Source organism: Ambystoma mexicanum, chromosome 1p (genome assembly GCF_040938575.1).
Source record: "Ambystoma mexicanum isolate Mex_15411 chromosome 1p, UKY_AmexF1_1, whole genome shotgun sequence".
In the NCBI taxonomy this organism is placed as follows: Eukaryota; Metazoa; Chordata; class Amphibia; order Caudata; family Ambystomatidae; genus Ambystoma; species Ambystoma mexicanum.
Genome location: NC_090921.1, coordinates 1,185,630,039 through 1,185,650,930, shown reverse-complemented (window position 1 = coordinate 1,185,650,930; position 20,892 = coordinate 1,185,630,039). Strand labels below are relative to the sequence as shown.

General features: G+C 41.4%; 1 protein-coding gene across 1 annotated transcript in view; it reads right to left on the bottom strand.

Moving 5' to 3' along the window:
- LOC138533164 (IgGFc-binding protein-like) overlaps positions 1-20,892 on the bottom strand; it is a 104,555-nt gene that overhangs the window by 64,586 nt on the left and 19,077 nt on the right. The gene's annotated exons all lie outside the window — the stretch shown is intronic.

Sequence of the window (20,892 nt, the reverse complement as noted above, 5' to 3'; positions counted from 1 at the left end):
TCCATACCTCAGACTCACAATCCATGTGACCTCCAAAGTGGAAAGTGGTAAAATGCACTCCCCATGACCACCCCCGGGAGTACCACCTATTACATGCCACTGTTCATGTATCCTTAACATTGTTCGTGCTTAACCGAGCCCCATGAACTAATCCAAACACAGCAGCCTCTCAGCAGGCTGCCTATAATGAACGAATCATATCGCTCACTTAGTGAACTATTCATAAATGCAACTTCCTAACCCATAGGAAGTAATGCGCAATTACACCAGATAAGCGGCGACTCTGCAAGTCCAAGCTCCGAAATTGCCGACTCAACTTGATCCAAACTCAGCAGCCTATCCACGGGCTGCCCGCAATGAGCGAATCAGATCGCTCATTACGTGAACCAATCACAGTGCGTCTTCCTTATCTATAGGAAGTAATGTGTCCTTACACCAGATGATCATCGACTCCACAACCGTGAGCAACGTACTTGCCGACCCGGCCACAGGTAAGCTCCATAGGCGGCTCCTCACGCCCCACTGCAGATACTACTTACATTATCTACCGTATCACGAAGGCCACTGCGACTAATACTTACAGGCACCTACGTATTTGGCACAAATCCCCTTACAGCGACAGGCCACTGCGCATAGGGTTAATTTCACTTACTCCGCCCACAACCACACCATGTACCTTCCAAAACGGGCGCCGCTCAATACCACTACATTACCTAGCACCAGTTTTTCAGAACACGCAATATCAACACGTGTCTACGCAACTAAACACCAGCTTTCAGAACACGGTTTATCAACGCGTGTCCACGTTAATCACCAGGCAACGGAATTCTTTTTGTAAGAAATTGTTCATGCCAAACTGACTGCCAGGCTACTCTATAGTTATACCTACTATCTGCTCAGAACAATTTCTGAGGCACCAGAAATTTGACTGATCGCCATTACGCCGACATGTGCCGTTGTTACTTACAGCCGCTCAATCACCCGGCTCAAGTGACACGAAATGCCTCAACTTCTCGCATTCTGCCGATACTAACTTCAGGCACCTCCATAAGGGCGACGCTCCACACTACCTTAGCTCTCCATAATGTAACTGAGACAGGGAGTGGCAACACCGACTTAACCAAGGCTAGGAACATGTCGGATAGCCAAACTTAACCTCAGCGCACACACGCTAGCAAATTTTTCCTGTGCCCATTCCCCATACTGTCCCATGTGCATCCCTTCCTTCAATCCTATCCATCCTTCCTGCCTTCTTTCCACACTGCCCTCAAGTGCATCCCTTCCATCAACCGTATCCACTTTCTTTTCAGAACGGCTATGCAGCCATCTGGCACCCATACATGGGTAGAACCAGCCCATTAAACCTTGAAGCTCACCAAATAACTCAATTGGGTAAGATTTCAGAATCCTCTCATATCGGGCTAAAATTGGAATTTTCCTGCAAGCCGATTCCCTAACTAACTGAAATTCTTGTTTTTCTTTTCTTCTCCCTTGGTACACTGTCTCCTTTTCTGCTATTTAATCATACTGCAAATTGGCTTCTCTATCTATAACTAATTGCCATACTGTTGTTTGGGTTTTTTTCAATTATTACGCCTTGTCACTATCATTGCACTTCACCAAACATGGTAAATCACCTGTCCTGGGTGTCACAATATGCCTTGTTTATTTCGCAATCGGTTTTTCCTTAAATTTCCTTATTCTATATCGTTTCTATTTTTAACTTCCTATTAATGTATGCAAAATGGATGCAAATGAATATCCTCTAATATAATTTGTTTTTGAATGTCACCACACTGGGGATACCAAATCACCACCACACCAACTCACAATTTCACAGCCTTGAAAAAGACTAAGGTTGAAACGCGCGTCGGCTGTGTAACATATCATCATGCTATGACTAGTATATTTACATACAAGGATGTCTTTCATTGCTGCTGATTACAACAAGGAATAAAAACCTTAAAATAACTCGTTTTTGACCAATCAACAACCTGGATCGTCTATATTTTGTGTGTAAACTGCCTACAAACAGGTACTGGACTATCAAATCCAACCAGCGCCTTTCCAGTCCATAAGTTTGTCACTCCCCACAATTTTTGTATATGTGGATGGTTGTGCTTTTCACATTGAAAATGACAGTAATAAACAATTAGTGGCAGGAATAGGAAATGTCTGGTTGAAATGTGAAGGCGTTCCTAGTATAGGGATGAGGATTGGAGATAGGAGCAGTCAGGTGGCGGAATTGGCAGCCATCTATAAAGCAATTGCTACTGCAGTTGATAAAAAGTTCAGTGAAATTGTCCTGGTGACTGATTCTGACTATGCACGGAATAGCTTTGTGGAGTATTTGCCTGGTTGGAAAGCAAGAGGCATGGTTACATACAACAAAAAGCCACTTAAACATGGAAAAATGATACAAGCCATAGACAAATTGGTGTCAGAAAATAATTTAACAATATACTGGAGAAAAATTCGTGGGCATTTAAAAACACCAGGAGAGGATAAGGAGGGAAATGATAAGGCAGACCATCTGGCTAAGATTGGGGCTGTGATGGGAGAATTGCTACCTATTGATTATTTAATGGGTGAAATACAAATTGATGCAGTCACACGTTCTAAAGCACCAAAGGAGGTAGATCAACCGGTGGTGCAGTGGAGTCATGACACGCCAGACCAAGATTTGATTGAGGCACAAAAGAATGATCAAATTTTGGGAATCTATTATAATCATTTGATAGATCCTGAACAAAATCCTTTAACAGAAAAAGATTGCATGGGAAAAGAAGAGTTGAGGGTGTTATTAAAGAACAAAACACGAATTAGATTACAGGATGGGCTCATGATTAGAGAGTCCATAACAGGGCAAATACAGTGGGTAGTACCCCTTTCATTCAGAGGACTAATGCTACACCATGCACATGATGCCATAACTGCAGGCCATAGGGGTTCACAAAAGACATTAGAAATACTAAAAGATTATGCTTACTGGCCACATATGTCCCAAGATGTGGAATTATATACTAGAGGATGTCTAGTATGCGCCCAATTTAAACCTGCTTCACCAATGCATAGAGCACCATTGATGAAAAGAGGCCTAACTCTCCCATGGTCAGATTTGCAAATAGACTATGTAGGTCCTTTAAAAAGGTCGAGCAGGGGACACCGCTATATTTTGAGTGTGGTATGTTTGATGTCAAAGTGGATTGAGTGCATTCCCGCACCAGATTGTAGTGCGCAAACAGCAGCCACATTGCTGGTGAACCATGTGTTCTCAAGGTTTGGGTTGCCACAAAGAATTGAGTCAGACAGAGGAAGTCATTTCACAAGTACTCTAATGAGTAAGGTATGGCAAATACTAGGTGTGAAAAGGAAACTACATATCGCATATCGGGCGGCGTCTTCAGGTACAGTTGAAAGAAGCAATAGGTCTGTTGTGGACATTTTAAAGAAATTTGTGGCAGAAGCAGGTTCCAGCTGGGATTTGAGTTTACCATTGGTTTTGATGGCAATCAGGTCGACTCCTGCCAAAGCAACAGGTGTTAGCCCCCATGAGGTCTTAACAGGTAGGAAAATGGTGTTACCACAACACCTACTATACAGAACACATGAGCAAACTCTAGTGAGTGCATCCACAGTTCATGAATATATTGATGAACTGAGGAGGCATTTGCAACATGCATTTGCTTTTGTGCAGAGAAATCTGGAAAGAGCTGCTGACAGTGCTAAGTCATATTATGACAAAAAGACATCAGTAAAGGAATACAATGTAGGGGATCAGGTGTACAAGTTTCATTTTGGAAAAAATAAACAGAAAAATTCTAAATTTATGGCAGCCTGGCAGGGGCCATTTCGAATTATAGATAAAGTCTCTCCTGTAGTGTATAAAATTTTGAAAAATGAAGGTGAAACAGCAATAGAGCAGTTTGTCCATGTAAATCAAATCAAACCATGCCATCCCAGACATGAGATCAGGCAGCTTGAGCATGTGGAAACGGATAGAGTCCCTTGAGAAAATAAATGGGTGTGATCAGGAGGCAGTGACAAAGAAGTTAAAAAAAAGTTGATTGTTAGGATGGCACATAAACACTGTAATATATGTGAAAATATATAATATAAATAAATAAATAAATAAATAAATAAATGCACATATAACGGAAGCTCGTGGTTGGTGTGCAGAGAGAAAGTGTATTAAATATTGAATGCTGTTTTATATGTGTTTGTTTTCTTTTAACTTGTGTTTAATTTCAGAAAAAAGAAAAAAAAACGAAGTATTTTTACCAAGCATGTTTTATTTTTGGCAAAAGGATGAAGTTAGTATTGTGCTATGTACTTAATCTGTTTATTTTCTATTTTGATTTAGACAATTAACATTATTTGATCGGAGGTTCCGGGATCAGAGGCCACGGGAGACGATGGAGTCCTGGAGTCCCCTGGATGAAGACCAAAAGATGCCTGCCTCCAGGTGGAGGTGAAGACAAAATAACCGGAATGCCAAAAGAGATGACTACTGTGGATTCAAGATTGCCAAGATGAAAGAGTACTCGAATGAACCGAATAACATCGCTGGTCGGGACATACCAAAAGAGACAAAACAAAAGTTCCGGCATATGAAGTTCCACGTATTTATTATTTTAATTATTTATTTTAACTTGTTATATTACTTATTTGTTTTAGTTAGTTGTTTTATTTCATTGTTTTTAATTGACTTGGAAAATTTAAACTTAAAGTAATGCCACTTCCACTGAGAAGGCAAATGTGGAACATTTTATGGACTTATGGACTCAGATGAAATATTGATTGCAAATTTTCATTGATGCACATGAATATTCATTTTGTTGGATTGATATATTGTATAAAAAAAAAAAAGAACAAGTTGTTTTTAGAGATTGGCTTGGATTATAGCCAAGTTCTAAAAACAAAAGGAGGGTATATGTAAGGATATTTGGCATGTTACAGCACAGAGTACAGCACTACTGCACAAGTAGCATTTTTTTTTTTGCAGCACCACCACAAGGGTGCGGTGCATTGCTATATGGGTTAGCAGATTAACAAGGAAAGACAGACTATTCAGTCAAAAAACGATTTTAACATATAAGATGCAAATCTATTTTTACAGTTAAAAGCACACGTGTTCATTTAAAAATGCACACTATTTTTCACCTGAAATGCCTATATTGCTAGAGACACATTTGAAAATTAACAGCTAACATATTAACCATTAACCTGACTAATAAAACCTTATTTTAATATAAATCACTAATAAAATGTGTTCTCTACTGCAGAATTAGGCATACTTTGAAAACCAGTTAAATGAGTGTGCAGATTTTTTTTTCCTCTCTTCTCTGCCTGATTATCCGTGTTGTTGTGCACAGTAACTGCAGGAGGAAGGAAGTCAGATTTGCAACAATTGCAAATGTATAAGCGAAGCTATTGTTGAAGAGTAGGAGGATGAGAGATGATGGATTTCATTGGAACACGTCATAAAGAGGGCTGAGAGGAAAGTTTTAGTGGGCAGTAGCAGGGAAAAAGACAGGGAGACATCTTTCTGCACTACTGGGGAGAAGACCTGGCTGTGGGGGTGTCCTGCTGCAGTCGAGACTGGGGAAAGCTGAAAGAATTACCTTTCCACTGGCAGAGGCAGTCCTATCTGAAAAAGCTGAGAATTCCAGGCAATGACCCCGGTTTGAGAAGGCAAGCGTTCCTTTTTGCTGGAATTAAGCCAAGAGAGCCACATTCACAGAGAGAAGCCTCTGAACAGATAAGGTAATTACCTAACTGGGGGAGCTGTGTGTGTGCACGAAAGTATGCAGTCAGTGTAGAAAAATGAAAGTCCCGTGCGTGTCTTAATCAAGTGCTAATGTTGCAATTTAAGTTCTGTTCTCCGCCACTATAATTGCAGTGTGTCATTGAAAATGCTTTGATTGTTCCATTTTATTGCTGTAAAGAATGAGATCATGTCTAAATGCAACTTTTATAATACAGAAAATATTTGAAAACAGACGGGTGGTTTATTTTCTATTTACCATTACAATGCCAATGATGTGGGGAGATTTTTAAACAGTGCAATGGTCATTTTAAGACAGATGTGTGTATGTCAGAATCAGTATGAATAATTGTGAGTGACTGTAGTATAACTTGTTGGAGGTACATGAGCCAACGGGAAGAGAGACTCTCTGAACATAGCTCCCTACCGTATATAAGGTAGTGGAAATTACCACAAGACTACCACATATAGCTCTCTGTCGTAAATAAGTCAGTGAGTTTGCCCATGGTGGCGCACCAACACTATCACTGGAAATTGTGGTATCTCTAGAATGCAGGTCTGAGGTCTCTCTAGTGATCACACGAAAAATCTAAGCGAAGATAAGGGATTCTGGACATTGGGGCCACAAATAAAACAAGGGAATTATGCTCACCAAAATACCACCAACCACGTATACCAAATATGCAGGTCTGGGTGCTGAAATAATGCATGTCCATTGTATTATTGTGGCACATGGCCAAATCTGAATACAAAGAGTGATTATTGCTAAGTTATTTTTCGGCGGTAATAAAATACCGTCAGGCCCCAAATCTCCACAAAATACCCTACAGGTCCAAGTATCCGGGTACCCGTTGAATACAATATTGAATAGATAATTAGGGCCGGGGCTTGTGAGGAACTAATCTTTGGAATGATTTCCAAGATTGAGAATCGGTCCACCGTGAGAGACCAGTTACTATCTACTGGAATAGGTGTGCAGGCGGATTATCAACCACTCCCATATGATCGGTGAATACAGTACCAAAATGAGATACCCATTGATCTTCTGAGACCGATGATATTTTGTATTCTGTGCCAAAGGCTCACATGAGGTAGTGTGTCATGTCAAACTCCTCCTGGGTTTAATCAATACAAGTGCGCCACCTAACAGAGGAGCAATAGCGAGTAAGAAAATAGCACTAAAATTCAACACTTCCTGGTTTGATGCCAAGTATAGAAGTAAAAAAAGGACACTACATATGGCCATAAAGGGGTGACCTGTGAATGTAGGACAACTTTTTGCTATGAAAAGAGCTTACAGAAACCTCCTCAAAATAAAGAAGGGACAATATATTGACTCACAAGGGGACAGGCTTGATCAGGCAATCAGGGAAAAAAACGAAAACCTTTTAGAAGTTGATCGGAAGGGGTTTTGACAAAGCTGATGAGGGCGATGTGGGGTCAAGCCACCCAGAAATCTGGATATCCCACTTCAAAGGGTTGTTCTTTGATGCAGGGATTAACATTTGATTGAGCTCTAGAAAGGCGAGTAAGGGCCAAGACAACATTGTTTTCACTGAGGATGAAATTGCTATTCAGCTGAAGAATTTAAAAACAGGTCAAAGCTTAAGTTGTTCATATGGTCACAAGACTGGTGCTTACCAGTCTTGAACTGGGTCTTTGATTCAATTGAGCATGTCCAAACACTCCCACTCTCCTGGAAAAGAAGTCTGCTTATCCTACCGTTCAAAAAAGATGCTGTGACAGATCCTCATTGTTAACGCCCAAATGCTTTCCTAGATGTATCCAATACAATGTTTGCAGCATGCCAGGTGGTGAGACTGGAAGAATGGGTTTCAAAAACATCGACTCCTCCCTGATATTCAACCTGGCTGCTGAAAAGGCTTCTCCAATATGGACCAATATTTTCTCCTGAATATTAATGTGGAGAAATATACTAGATGGAGAATCAACCAAGTCGAGGACCAATCAAAAGCCTTTGACTCTATAAATCGAAACTTGTTATGGGGTAAGTGTAACGCTTATCTGGACTCCACAGGAGAATACTGATTTCCAAGCCTGTTGATCTGCTAAAACTGAAGCTTTAACGGTTGTTCCCGTCAGAAAAGAAATATTACAAGAAGGGAGGAACTGTGATTGGTAATAATGTTAAATGTTAAATGTTAAAGGTATTTGTACCGTGCACCGTCACCAACGGAATTGGTCCCCAGGCGCTCAGGCGGATCTGTAAATGATAAAGGTGGGAAGGGTTAGTAAGGTGAAGAAGGGAGTAGGATAGTGAGAGGAGTGGTATTCTGTTGGCAACTTCAACTCAGTATACACCGGGTGATGAGCTTTGGTGCGGGTATCGGATCGGAGTCAGTCCGCGTGTGCTGTTGTTCCGGTTTATGTGTTGTTGCAGTGTTCTGAAGTGCGTGTGGCTTGTTGTGCGAGAGATGGTTGTGTGAGCTTTTTGAGTGAGATACGTATGCAGAGTTTGAGCTTATATTGGTTAGTGGGTTACATGACCTTCACCATGCCAACATTCACAGTTCCATCCGAGTGCAGCACCCACTGGCTCCCACACTCCCATCTAGACACGGTGCAGGCCAATGTCCAGGACCCCATACAGGTGTGGTCATGCCAACATTCACACTATTATCTAGATGTGGCGCAGGCTAGTGTTTAGAGACTCGTCCAGGTGTGGGCATGCCAACATTCACAACTCCATCTGAGCGCCACACAGGCTGGTGTTCAAAACTCTAGGTGTGGCACATGTTAGCATTCACGTTTTTCTAGGCGCGGGAATGCTATCCTTCAATCGATCCTATCCAGATGCGACGCGGGCCAGTGTCTATCTAGATGTGTCTGCCGGTCTGGATATGTTCGTCCGGTACGTATGAGTGGGAGAGTCACTTGAGGCTTTCGTCTGGGTCTAGGTATGTGGTCAGTCTCTGCATGGTCGATGTTACAAAGGCCTTGTAATAAATGTGTCTATATTTTTCATATAACACCTGTCTGGAGTAATTTGTAAGCGTCCTTGCTTTGTGTGCTCATTGCAGGCTTTCAGTCACTCTCACCCCTCTTGAGACCTAGTCTTGACCGCCGACATCGCTACCCTGATTGGTCTGGCTTGTCCAGAGGTTACCCTGTTCCAAGAAGCTAGGCTGGCCTTCTGAACCTCTGCCCCTCCAGGTCAGAGTTCAGGAATCCATGTTAACACTTATCTCAAGAGTAAAGTGAGCAGTATCACAAGTTACACAAAGGACACCAATTGCTATGGTTCAAACAAACACTGACTCAAGGTTTCTGAGTAAAACAATATACATTTATTTACACCATCATTTGTAAAACAGTTCACTAATATAAAGCAGCAGAAAATCACAATCTTAATACACTACACAACACCCAATCAATTCTGGACAAGTTAAGCTCAAAATTAAGTGTGAGCAAAATGGCACTCCAGCAATTTACAAAGGGAGGGAAAGACAAGGTTATTCAAAATCAAACAGCACCAACAAGTAAGTAGGCAGGGCAATCTAGGAAAGGCTTACTACGACTATGATCAAATCAATAGGCCTGGGCCAATGTTAATGGTTCAGAGTCTTTGGAGAGGATTACACAGTTTGGAGTAGTTCGCGGTTAAGTCTTTGCCAAGGGTTTGAAACAAGTAGAGAAGGACAAGCCCTCGGATTGGCAAAAGATTTAAAATACTTTCACCGTGGTCAGACGGAACGAACAACCGGGTTTGAACAGTACCTTAGAAGAAGAAGAATGCTGTAGCTGGGGCAGAAGTTCCTGGCAGGTCCTGCAGGCTCACGGTTACTGAAGCGACTGTTGGACTGACAAGAAGGAGGAAGATTGGAGGGTCCCGCACTGCCCAGGGATGAAACCAGCAGCAGAGCAAAGCAACGAATAAAAGGTGCGCTCCTTAAAACCCAAACACGGTCAGGTCCTCCTGGCTATCCGATTCACTGGAGCTGTGAACAGCAAATTTGACCAGGGGAGGGTGGCCTTGCTTGGTGTTTGGCGAACTGGTTGGTCCCACCAGCTCAAGGGAAGAAGATTCCTTACAGATATTCTCTGTCGTCAAAGTTTAGGCGATTCGGACCCACAGCAGGGCTTCACCGGGAGGTTCAGTAGTTGCAGCAGTCCTCTTCCTTCAGCTTCGCTTCGGTTCTCTAAATCCAGTGGCGACTCTGCCTTCCAAGTCCCAGAGACCTGGTTTTTATGCAGTTTTCCCCCATTCGCACAGTCTGGCTATCAATCACACAGCAGGGTGGCTGTCAAGGCAGGACAGTCACCTAGCCAATCAAACAAGAGTGCGACTTGGGTCTCCAAGGAGACCCTTTGCAGGGGGCCTAAACCCCTCCCTCACATCCTGTCTACCTAGACTCTCAGGCGCCTAAGGAGGGCTTCTGTGCAGAAGCCCGCCAAAGGAAGGCGAACAAAGGACCTTTACAAAAGAAATGGCAAATAAATCCAGCCAGAATCAATTAAAAGTAAATAGGGTCCAGCGGATTTAAGTTCGAGGCTACTAACATATCCTAAAACAGTACCAAGGTTATTTTCATAGACTGCGGTAGGATAAATATGGTAGATACCACTGCCACAGCCAAATCTTAAAGAAAGGGGAACAAAATAATGTTTCATGAGAGACAGACAAAAAGGTATAACTATTAAGCCCTTCCAGTACTCTATGTAAGATAGTTGATACTGGGTTTGTGAATTTAAAAAGACTAATAAAGTCAATGGCAACTTTACATGTTCTGGGAGACAGTAGTCAGTCCCAGAAAATGAAGTTTAAAGTGGGAAGTCTGAAAAAGACAACCCTGTGTCACTGCACTAAAGGTGCTGTGTGAAACACAGTAAAAAGATGATGCCTATGGACTAGGTGGGGCTCCACAGTCTATGAACACAAAAATGTAAAATACAAAGCAAAACACATGTAAGAGTGACAAAAAAGGCTCACCCTCTTACCAGGTGAAAAAAATTTTAGAAATCCAGCAAAGCTGCTGAAGGACTCAGTAGGTATGGAAAATTAGCCATTCTGGAGAATTCTCCCTAACAACCACTATTGTACCAAACCCCTAAATCCACGCGAGCGAAGCCACAGGCAACAGCTAGTACAAAACAAATGAGGAAGGATGTCTGAGAGAAGTAGACACAAAGGGTGTAGTGCCCTTTTTATTGGCACAGACTCAGAAACCCAGGAACTCAAAGGTAATTGGGTAGTGGGAAAAGGTACATATAATGGAGAAAAGAAACACAAGAAATTCTTGTTATAAAACTATTATTTCCATACTAATGTTCCTATAAATCACACAAATTGTTCTTTTAGAGAGACCAATTGTCAACCAAATGAGTCGCTCATTTGGATGTTAATTCGTACATTAGTATCACATATTATCACTTTTTGTTTACTTTAAGAGCATGTCATATTAAAGTATTAGGTCATATTTTTTGTTGTATCATGGTTCATTTTAAGATAATTTTGTTCAGAGTATGCTGCTAGAGCATTTAGTAAGCATTGGAGCCCTATTGCAGTGCCATCCAGAATCACAATATCATCTGCATGCCCTAACCAATGGAAATGCATATTATTGACTTTCAGAGGAAAACGGCGAACAGTCTTTAATATCTGATCCAAGTCTGCAATCCAGAGATTGAACACTAGGGGCACCAAAACACACCCACGCTTCAATATATTGTAAGGGTGGATAGGATAGGAAAGCTCTCTCAGTCGATTGATCCTGATATAAACAATGGGATCACTGTACAGCTGCTTAATGAAATCTAGAAGATGCTCAGGAAGTCCCTGTTCACTCAATTTCTGTCTCAGAAGTCCCCTTTTAAACGTATCAAATGCTGCAGTGAATTCAACAAATACTATGTATAAAGGCGAGTTTTAGGAATACTGAGTGTTTTTCATAATAAATTGGAGGGTCCAGATATTATGTAAGGTGTTGAATACAGGATAAAAGCCTGCTTGAAAAGGAGGTCATAATTATGTTTCCCCTGCCCAACGTCTGATCTCTTTTAAAATAAGATTGCAGTAAACTTTGCTGGATGCAGCCAGCATGGCTAATAATTTGTAGTTATTTGGATCTTGACTGGGCACTTTTGTTGTGTATTGGAATGATATGCACATTTTTATTTTTGTTTTTGTTTTTCTCCAGGGTTCCGGAATGATCACTGTTGAGGCAATCTGAGCAAATAACTTGTTTAACAATCTGGCCTATAATATGGGATCCCCTTGGATGACCTTGTTTGATAGGCCATCAGGGTCACGTGCACCCCAAGAATGCAGTGCTATGATGCAATTGTGAATATCCCCCTTTGTATGCAAATAGTTATACCTCATTACTGAGTATTCAGAGGTATGTAAGTCTGTTTTGTCAAGAGTCATATATTTCAGTAATATGCTCCTTCCACTGGTTTTCTGTTAGTGGGTTAATTTCCTGCTTGCTCTGGTGATCATTACATATCTTCAGCATATGGCAGAATTATTTTGAATCATTGTTACACAGGCTGTTGTACGTGCATAAGTTGACATTGCACCTTGTATATGGAATTTTCATGGAAATGCAACACATGTTTTTACTCTCTATATAGTTTTTAAAATGTTTAGTATGCTGACATTTTTCTTCCTCTGTTATAATTTGATAACCAGAAAAAGTATGAATATTCAGCCTTAATTCACGCTTTCTCTTAGCTATATATGATAATTTTAAATGCCGAAATTATAAAAGGTAGTATGAGCCATCAATTTCTTTGGGAAGTTTCCAACTTTATTAACTAATTGATTAAAACACTCTCTATAATCATATTTCCATCTAATTCGTGATAGTTGTTTTGTGATATAAAATCGTTACGGATGAGATTATTACATTTATTAACATTACTCTGAGGCGATATTATTCTGCTCCTCTGTGCATTCACTTCATACTGCCCTGTTAATGTTTGAGGATTCATTGGATTATATGTTTTAATCATGATGTGGATGCATGAATGATCGCTCCAAGAATGAAGGACGACAGCTGCAATGCATATCCCAAATTGCTATGCGTGTTGGTACCATGCCACATATGTCCAAGTGTACAATTCCTTTGTAAAATGTGTTCACTATGATTAAGCCCAAATTGGTAATGAAGTTCAGCCATTTGATTTCCCTTATGATAAGCTTATGATGATGTTGCCGAACTTGGTTGCATCTGAGGTCCCATGCTTCCATCCCCTGAAATATCACAGTAAGCATCACAATCTCCACAAACAAGGAGATTGCTTTCAGGATTACTCAAAGCCCATTTGGTAGATCGACTTGATATGTGCAACAGAATTGATTGGGTTGATTCTCCGCCTGGCGGATCATATACAGTGATGGTGAGTATTTTAGTGAAAGTGTTCTTAATATAAAGTGAAATAAAGTTAAATACCTGAGCGAATTGAGTTAGAACCTATATGTGACGCCGAAACATATAGGGATTTAACCCAGACTTGCGGCTACTGTAATATCACATCAATAACACTATTTAAAGTTAAATGATACACGTTATAGGATTTGCGTTCGTTTGAATCTTTGTCAACAAATTGGGGCTATCTATTTAGGAACAGACAATTCATATTTTCTACTTTTCTCCAAGCGGAACTAGCGCATGGACCTCGAATATTGATTGCCCCGCCTTGAGGACAACCCAGAGGGGGTGGAAACACCTGTCGGCTGTGCAACTTTGCTAATGGGACAATTAAAACACGATTGATAACATCTTACCTTGCTGACAGCTGTATTTAATCTGAAACCTTTGTTGTACTCAGAATTTTTATTTCTCTGTTGCGAGAGAATCATCGGGGTTGAGCGCTGACAACCAACACCCAAATTCTGTCCTACACTTTGTGACATACTATAGGCCTTACGGGTGGTATATGGGTCTTTGGTGCATGCGGCCTCCCGTTTCAAATATGTACTTTAGAGCTCTAGCGCCTTCCATTTGAGGATTGTACCCGCAGTTACCATCCCTGTTCTTAATATAAAACTTCATGACTGACTGAACTTCATTACCCCACAAAATACATTGTGATTCGAATATTTAGTTAATAATGAACCTTTTGATTTTACATCAATAATTAGTCTGCATTTAGGGAGGACCTTAGGACCCCTTAAGGCCTTGTGCAAAATGCAGGTATATCCATCCATATAAAAAGCAGATTGTACCCAAGTTTCTTGTAGGGCAAATAAGTCCAACTTTGCTAATAATTATAAAGGCATTCTTGTCTGTATCTGTTTTACAGACACCTTTTCTCTTGGGGTGTCCGATCGTATGACAGATCTATGTTTATTATAACAGTTCTACTGGCGAGAACAGGCCATGGCAAGATGCATGTTCTATATACATTAATTCATGGATTGATCCATCAAACAGTCGTTCAATACCCCTGTCATCCCTTCGTGTTCTGGGGCGGTGAGGCAATAATGGTGAAAACTACTAGGAATCTATGTCTGTCTTCTACCTAGAAATAACTCTGCTCTATTTCTAAGACCCACACTCTCCTCACCTGTGTTTTGTGTTTCGGGAGCTCTCCATACTGCTATCACACAGCAGCACGTTGATGTTGAGGCTCTGAAGGCTAGGATGCTCTAGAACTCAAGAAGACTGTGGAGGCAAGTGCCTTCAAATTTAAATGAGTCTCCTGACAGAACCAAGGAAAAAAGACTGTGGTCTCTGAAGAATGAAAGTTTTCTAAGTTGGAGAGATCTCTCTTGCTATCTAATTAATTCTTCTTTCTTTTTGCAGATTCTCAGAGGAAAAAGGCTTTAACAGAAGAGTTTGAAGTGTCAAGGAAAAGAATATAAAAACCTTTTCTTGTGGAAAGTTTGCACACTTGCTACAAATGGAGCACGCACAACCTGAAGGGGTTTTCGGAATCCTGACAAGGAGTTTTGACTGAGGAAGGTTTGCGCGCATAATCAGGAAGAAAACAACGCTGCACAGCGTATGTTCGTCTTGCAAGAAACACTACAACCTCCAACTGCGAAGCACGGTTAACAACTGTGAGGAAAAACTCTGTGGAGCTTCAGGTACATATGCGTGTAGGAATTATCTTCACTCTTAACGCTATAATGTTCATTTTATAACTAAGGTACCTTTGTGTTGCAGGTCTTCGGATATGAAGAAAAATACTATGAATGCGCTACGGCTGCGAACGAAGACTGATGACTGAAGAGGAACTGTGACAAAAGAAAATTCTTCTACTGGAAGACTGTGGCAGAAACTTCAGTCAGGTAATTCTTGTCTGTGGTCAATAGATATTCTGCAAGCTATTCCAAGTATTAATATTACTTTTCTTTGATTTCACAGGTTCTATGAGCAGATGTGCCGGTAGCATTACACTGCTGTTCGGGACCAAACATGAAGCGCGTGTTACTGCAGAGTAGGCTTAAGTAGCCCTCAATGTCCAATGACTAGATCTCTGCTGAAACTTGTCCATGACCCACTGGGAAGCCATTTTATGGGTATTGAAAAGCTATTGAATCCCTATGGGAGTCTATGGTTATGTAATGCTGTGAATTGTGAGAATGCCATGTGTGCCAAGCTAAAACCCACATTAAACCTACTGAGCTATACAAGGAATCTCACCTGGCCTGAACTCCTGTATCAAGCCTATGAACCCTGGATGTGGTCATAACAGTAAGCTTGATCGGATTGTGGCTCCAGCAGGGTTCTTCAATAAATTCAATTGATGTATGAGGACACATCAGCTGCGTTCAGGGGCCCAAGGGCACACAGGTATCCAAGGGATTTCAACACAAATAGAGGCGTGAAGTAGGTGTGTCCCCCAGCCCCTCTTATTTTCTTTATTTTTATACAATTTTAATACTCACAATGCCTTATGAAAGCTAATTCCCCACTTTAAAATCGAATCAATTCAATTCCTTGCTTTATGCTGAGGATACAGTCTTAATCAACCTCATACCAGGAGGGCTACAGCAGAGTTTAAGCTATGCCAATTCCTTTTTCAACAAACACGGGCTAAAACTGAATTCGTCTAAAATAATGATTTTGGTTTTTGGTCAAGGAAATATGAAAGCAAGGTGGTCTCTCAATAACACAAAAAATAGAAGTCGCCAATGACTATAACTATGTTGGCCTGACCTTCTCCTAAAAAGGTGTCTGGCAGAGCCATATAAAAACAGAGTCCAAACAAGTTAATTTAGGATTTAGATGGCTGTTGCACCTTTACTATCGCTATGGCGTTAAAAGGCTTGACAGATGTCTCCTAGTGATGGAGATGACATTCCACACAACTGTTCTTTATGGTGATGAGATCTGGGAAGGCTACAACATGCCTTGAGATAGTACAGAATTCCTTCCTTCGGATGATTTCTGGTCTCCCACTGAGCTCACCAGGAGATGTTTTAAGGTGCAAACTTGGCATTCTTAGCAAGACTTGCCAGGCCCAAATTAGGTTTTGGGAGTTTGTCCTAAGGGTCCACCTTAACTCCTCAGGAAACCCAAATTTGGTTAAAGCAATGGCAAATTCAATCTAGTTCCTTATTGAGGATCCTCTAAGCTGGCTTACAAGCGGGATTGCGTTGCTGAAAAGCTGAGGTGGGGGGGTCCGAGTTGCCCTGAGAAAACCTTTGAGCGTTCTCTGCAAGGCCCTTATCAAGCCAAGGGCACCGTATGATCCAGCAACACTGACTTTTGTAGATAAAATCAAATTTGCGGAATGTCGCAGGGTTTTTTTGATGGTCAGGCTTAATGTCCTTCTATGGAGAGTAAGGATGAGCTGGTTGAGCCTTGATAGGGTATGTCTATGTGGTCTGGGTAGAGAGGAAGACGTAATACATTTCTTAATATGTTGTAGGTTTTCTATTGATTTTAGGAAAAAATGCCTCATGCCATATTTTATTCAAAATAATATTAGAACATTCTCAGATGCAATGGTGAGGTGTATGTCATGTAGTGATGCCGATTTCCTATACAAGGGCTGCACTTAGAGGAAGGCCCGTGAAGAAGATAGTGCACATATAATGCAGACATATACAATGTTCCACATTATGTAAAGATTGTATTTAGTTTAACATGTAATGAAGTGTGAATTTTATTTAAAATCATTCTGTCTTATTTTAGATGTGTAGGAAATTCATATTAATGGATAGGATCAGAATAAACATTAACTAACTAACTAACCTATTATGGTAATTGTGATCAAAGTGTGGAAATAAGTGCTAAACTCACAGACCACATTTTTGTGGATCTCAGGTTTATCATAGGTTCCCATATCTAAGGACTTACAAGTTGGCATGATAAGTGCACAGGTACATGTTAACAGGGGGTGGGGTGGGCGCTTGAAAACCTATTTTGAGTTGTAAATGGACTTTCAACCTGTGCAGGAAGGAATGTATATTTTCTTCCACCACTGGTTTTCCTAGGCACACTTCTGCATACTTGGGCACATGTGGTACTGGTCCAGCTGCAAGGACAGTAATAGAAAAATCCATAAGGGTCAAACATGAGTCTTCTGGCATTGACCAGGTCTGCTAAGGTCTCTCTTTAACCCATATTCATATTTCAGATTCAAATCTGTCAGACATAATTATTGTCTATTTGTCATGATATAACCCTTAGCAGAACAGTGAGACAACTACAAAGCACCCAGGAAAGGGATCTCTGATTGTTCTACCTGCAGACAGAATGTCCTTTTACATGGAAAAATTTCATATGCACACGGAAATGATGTACTAGCTTTGCACATGAGGAGGTCAGAGAGGGAGAGCTTTTGTATCTCCTGATTGTTACTGTCCATGTCAGACAGGTAATAATCCCAGTAAAATATTATTTCCGGTGCATATTCAAATGTATTACATCCTTCTCACCGTCCCCTCTTCCCCATGTGCCTCTTCCCGTTTCCGCTCCTTTCAGCTCCTAGCCCCCCTGCACTGGAACTCCCTCCCTCTCTCTATCCGCTCCATCGCCACCTTTTCCTCCTTCCATACTTCCATGAAATCTCTCCTTCTACATCCCCCGCCCTGATACCCTTACCCCCTCTCACTTCTCTCTCTCCTCCCTCACATCTTCCCCTACTCACCTTCCCTATCCGCTCCTTTCCCTTACCTCTCCCACCTTACATCCTCACCCTAATGCCCTTTCTGTCTCCCTCCTCCTTCCCTTTCTAATCCCCCTCCTTCCCTTACTTACCATCACAGGTCAATTGCTCTACCTACTGTTTTATTGGTTTGATTCATGTCTTGTAAGCTGCTTCTACTGTTATATTTTTCTATGTAACTTGCTGTTATAATGTCAAGAGCTTTGGATTAAAGCGCTATATAAACAAAATAAATACAATACAACACATCCCAGGGTGATGGCAATTTCATCGGCCCCTCCAATCTGGCTTTGGAGCAGACACTTCATGGACACAACTCTCACCCATGTAAACAACTTCCTCATAAGGCATTGTCATGTCCCATCTCTTTTCAACTTTTGAGGTCTCTGTGCTGCATTTGACAATGTTGCCCATACCTCCCTACTCTTCAATCTCTCTCAAGGATGCATTAAATGCACTGCCCAAAAATGTATCAGCTCCTAGCTTGCTGACCTTCATTTCTTGGAAAACCAGCACTACCACTCCCAATACATTTCATGTAGAGGTTCTCCAAGTTCTTGCCCTTGGCCCTCACTTATCAACACTTAACACATATTTTACCTGAAAGTGCAATTCATACTTTGGCTAATGTTATCATCTCTTTGACAATGATACACAAATCTTGTTCTCCTTACAGTCCTTCACCCCATTGATGAGGGGGGAAACCTTAGGGGCAATATGTTTGTCTTGGAAGCAGGACACTGCAATTCAACACAGGTTCAAATCCCAATCCTGCTCTTAGAAACCAATCTCTGGTATTAAACCTGTTATAAAAGGACAATTATAATTATATGAATTGCGTGTCACAGACTGACCCTTTGACATTCATCACTGTGTAGCACTACACTGCATAATTTCTAAATGTAAATAACCTAAAGTGATCTTCTCCCCACCCTACGCCTATTTATAATCCCCTTTTCTACTTCCCTATTTCCATTCACCTTGATATTCCTCCCACACCCACAGAGCTTGCAACCAATGGGTCAACTTTGACAACAATCTTAAACACCTTCAATGAATTACCTCTTCCTTTACAGGTACATGGGTCAAACTTTCTAGCATCACGATAATCAGTCACCGCCTCAATTGCCATGCTGCCAAAACTCTAAACTCTACTCCAGCCGTTATCATACTGGGCTACTATTACAACCTCCTACCAGGGCTCACTCTCCATTCCTTTGCCCCCTCAACAAAATGTTGAACATTTTCACTGGCATGTTATCCATTATGCCTTAATCCTATCACACCTCTACTTCAATTCCATGCAGGTTCACTCCCCATTCACACCACCTCCCTTATCCATTTCCTTCTTCGGTTCTTTCATTCTAAATGCAGACATGCCGCTGATATCTTCATGGCTATCTCCTGCTATTCTATCTCATCCACACACTCATATCACAAGGTTATCTCAACCATATCAACTTTCACTTCCCTGTAATGCCTCTTGCTTGCACTCATATCCCCTTCCTGGCCCCCTCCACCGGAACCCCCTACGCCCTACAATTTTGAACATTTCAGCAGTGGCAAACTTCAACATCATCCTCTAGATGCGCCTGCACTCTCTGTGTGGATTCCCTGCCGCTGCAGTGTCATTATCCCCCATCACAATGCTCTTTGAACCCAACTGTAACTATGTACATGCTGTGTTTTCCGTTAGTCTTACATTGTACCTTGCATCTGTCTGTATAGTTCCCTCTCAATGTTCCAAATCTCTTCTATGCCACCAACTGGTTTCTGTCTCATTCATCATACTTTAGTACCATTTTTGTAAACTTCCCACTAGGGGGATAGCTACTGCTGCCAATATTACCTTTTATTCAGTGTTCAACCCACTTCACCACTTCTATTAAAAGCAAATCGGAAGATCCATCTTGGCCTTTGAAATGTGAGGGTCTCCATTGCCTGTTTCACTGAGCTGGTAGGAGCCAGATTCCCAAAGCAAACGCTCAATTCTCTTCTGAAATGAGGAAGTGGCAGTGGGGGGTTATTAACATCTGAATTCGGAGTACTATGGTGTGACAATTGGTCAATTAATTTCTTAGGACAAATCTCAATTTTCAGGATGAGAGACCTAAACTTGCAGCTTTTAGAGTATCTGACCTCTTTTGTGGTCATAGGGAATTCTCCGATGTGCTCCTGCCATTACAAACCTTTTTTAGGATCTGGACATATGGTAGCTCATTTGGTTCGTAGGATAGGGGTGCTTTTTATTAATACATTGGTATTGTTGAAGAGACTGGTGGCAACTGCAATTTAGTTTTGGTTTCACCTGGAGAGCAGCCTGCTTTGACACATTAGTATAGCAATGTACCTTTTTTGTAGCCATTATGACACTAAAGTATTTTCTTAAGACCTGTTATGGAAGGAGTTTCCTTTGATTGGGGAATTAGAAAGTATGCCTAAAATGGTAGTTTTCACAAACATGGTGCCGCTATGATCCCAACCCTTTAGCCTCTATTGTGGTTTTGACGACTTTGGGCTGTGACTCTAGCCATAGAAAAGCCGATAAACAGACTGCATGGGTGGACCAGAGTTGGTGGTTTTTAGGGCAAAGCTGACTGGCTGGCCACCAAAGCCTTTGTGTGAGTGTCCTTGTGTGTGATTGGAGGGCTGGCCTAGGCCCTGCCATGAGTGTTTAGGTATATCTATCGGTGACGCTAACCCTGCCTCAATTGTGTAGGGATTTTGGTAGATTGCGGCTGCAATTTTATGATAATTTCAGGCCATGCAGTCCTTTGTCCTTACACTTAGTTACATTTTTTTTTTGGATACTGGACAAACTCCCTGCACTGTCCTCATCCCCCTCATGGTCCTTTTTACTGGCTGGATGGAGAATCTGGTTTTGAGACACTTTCTGGCCTGTTTTCCAACCATCCTCAAAAATTACCTGCTTGGTCTGCGAGAGCAAGCCTCTATCAATATTATGGTGGGGAGAAACCACCACACAGCTTCTGTTGGACATCTGGGCTATCCTGGGAGACCTACATCATTGTTTATTT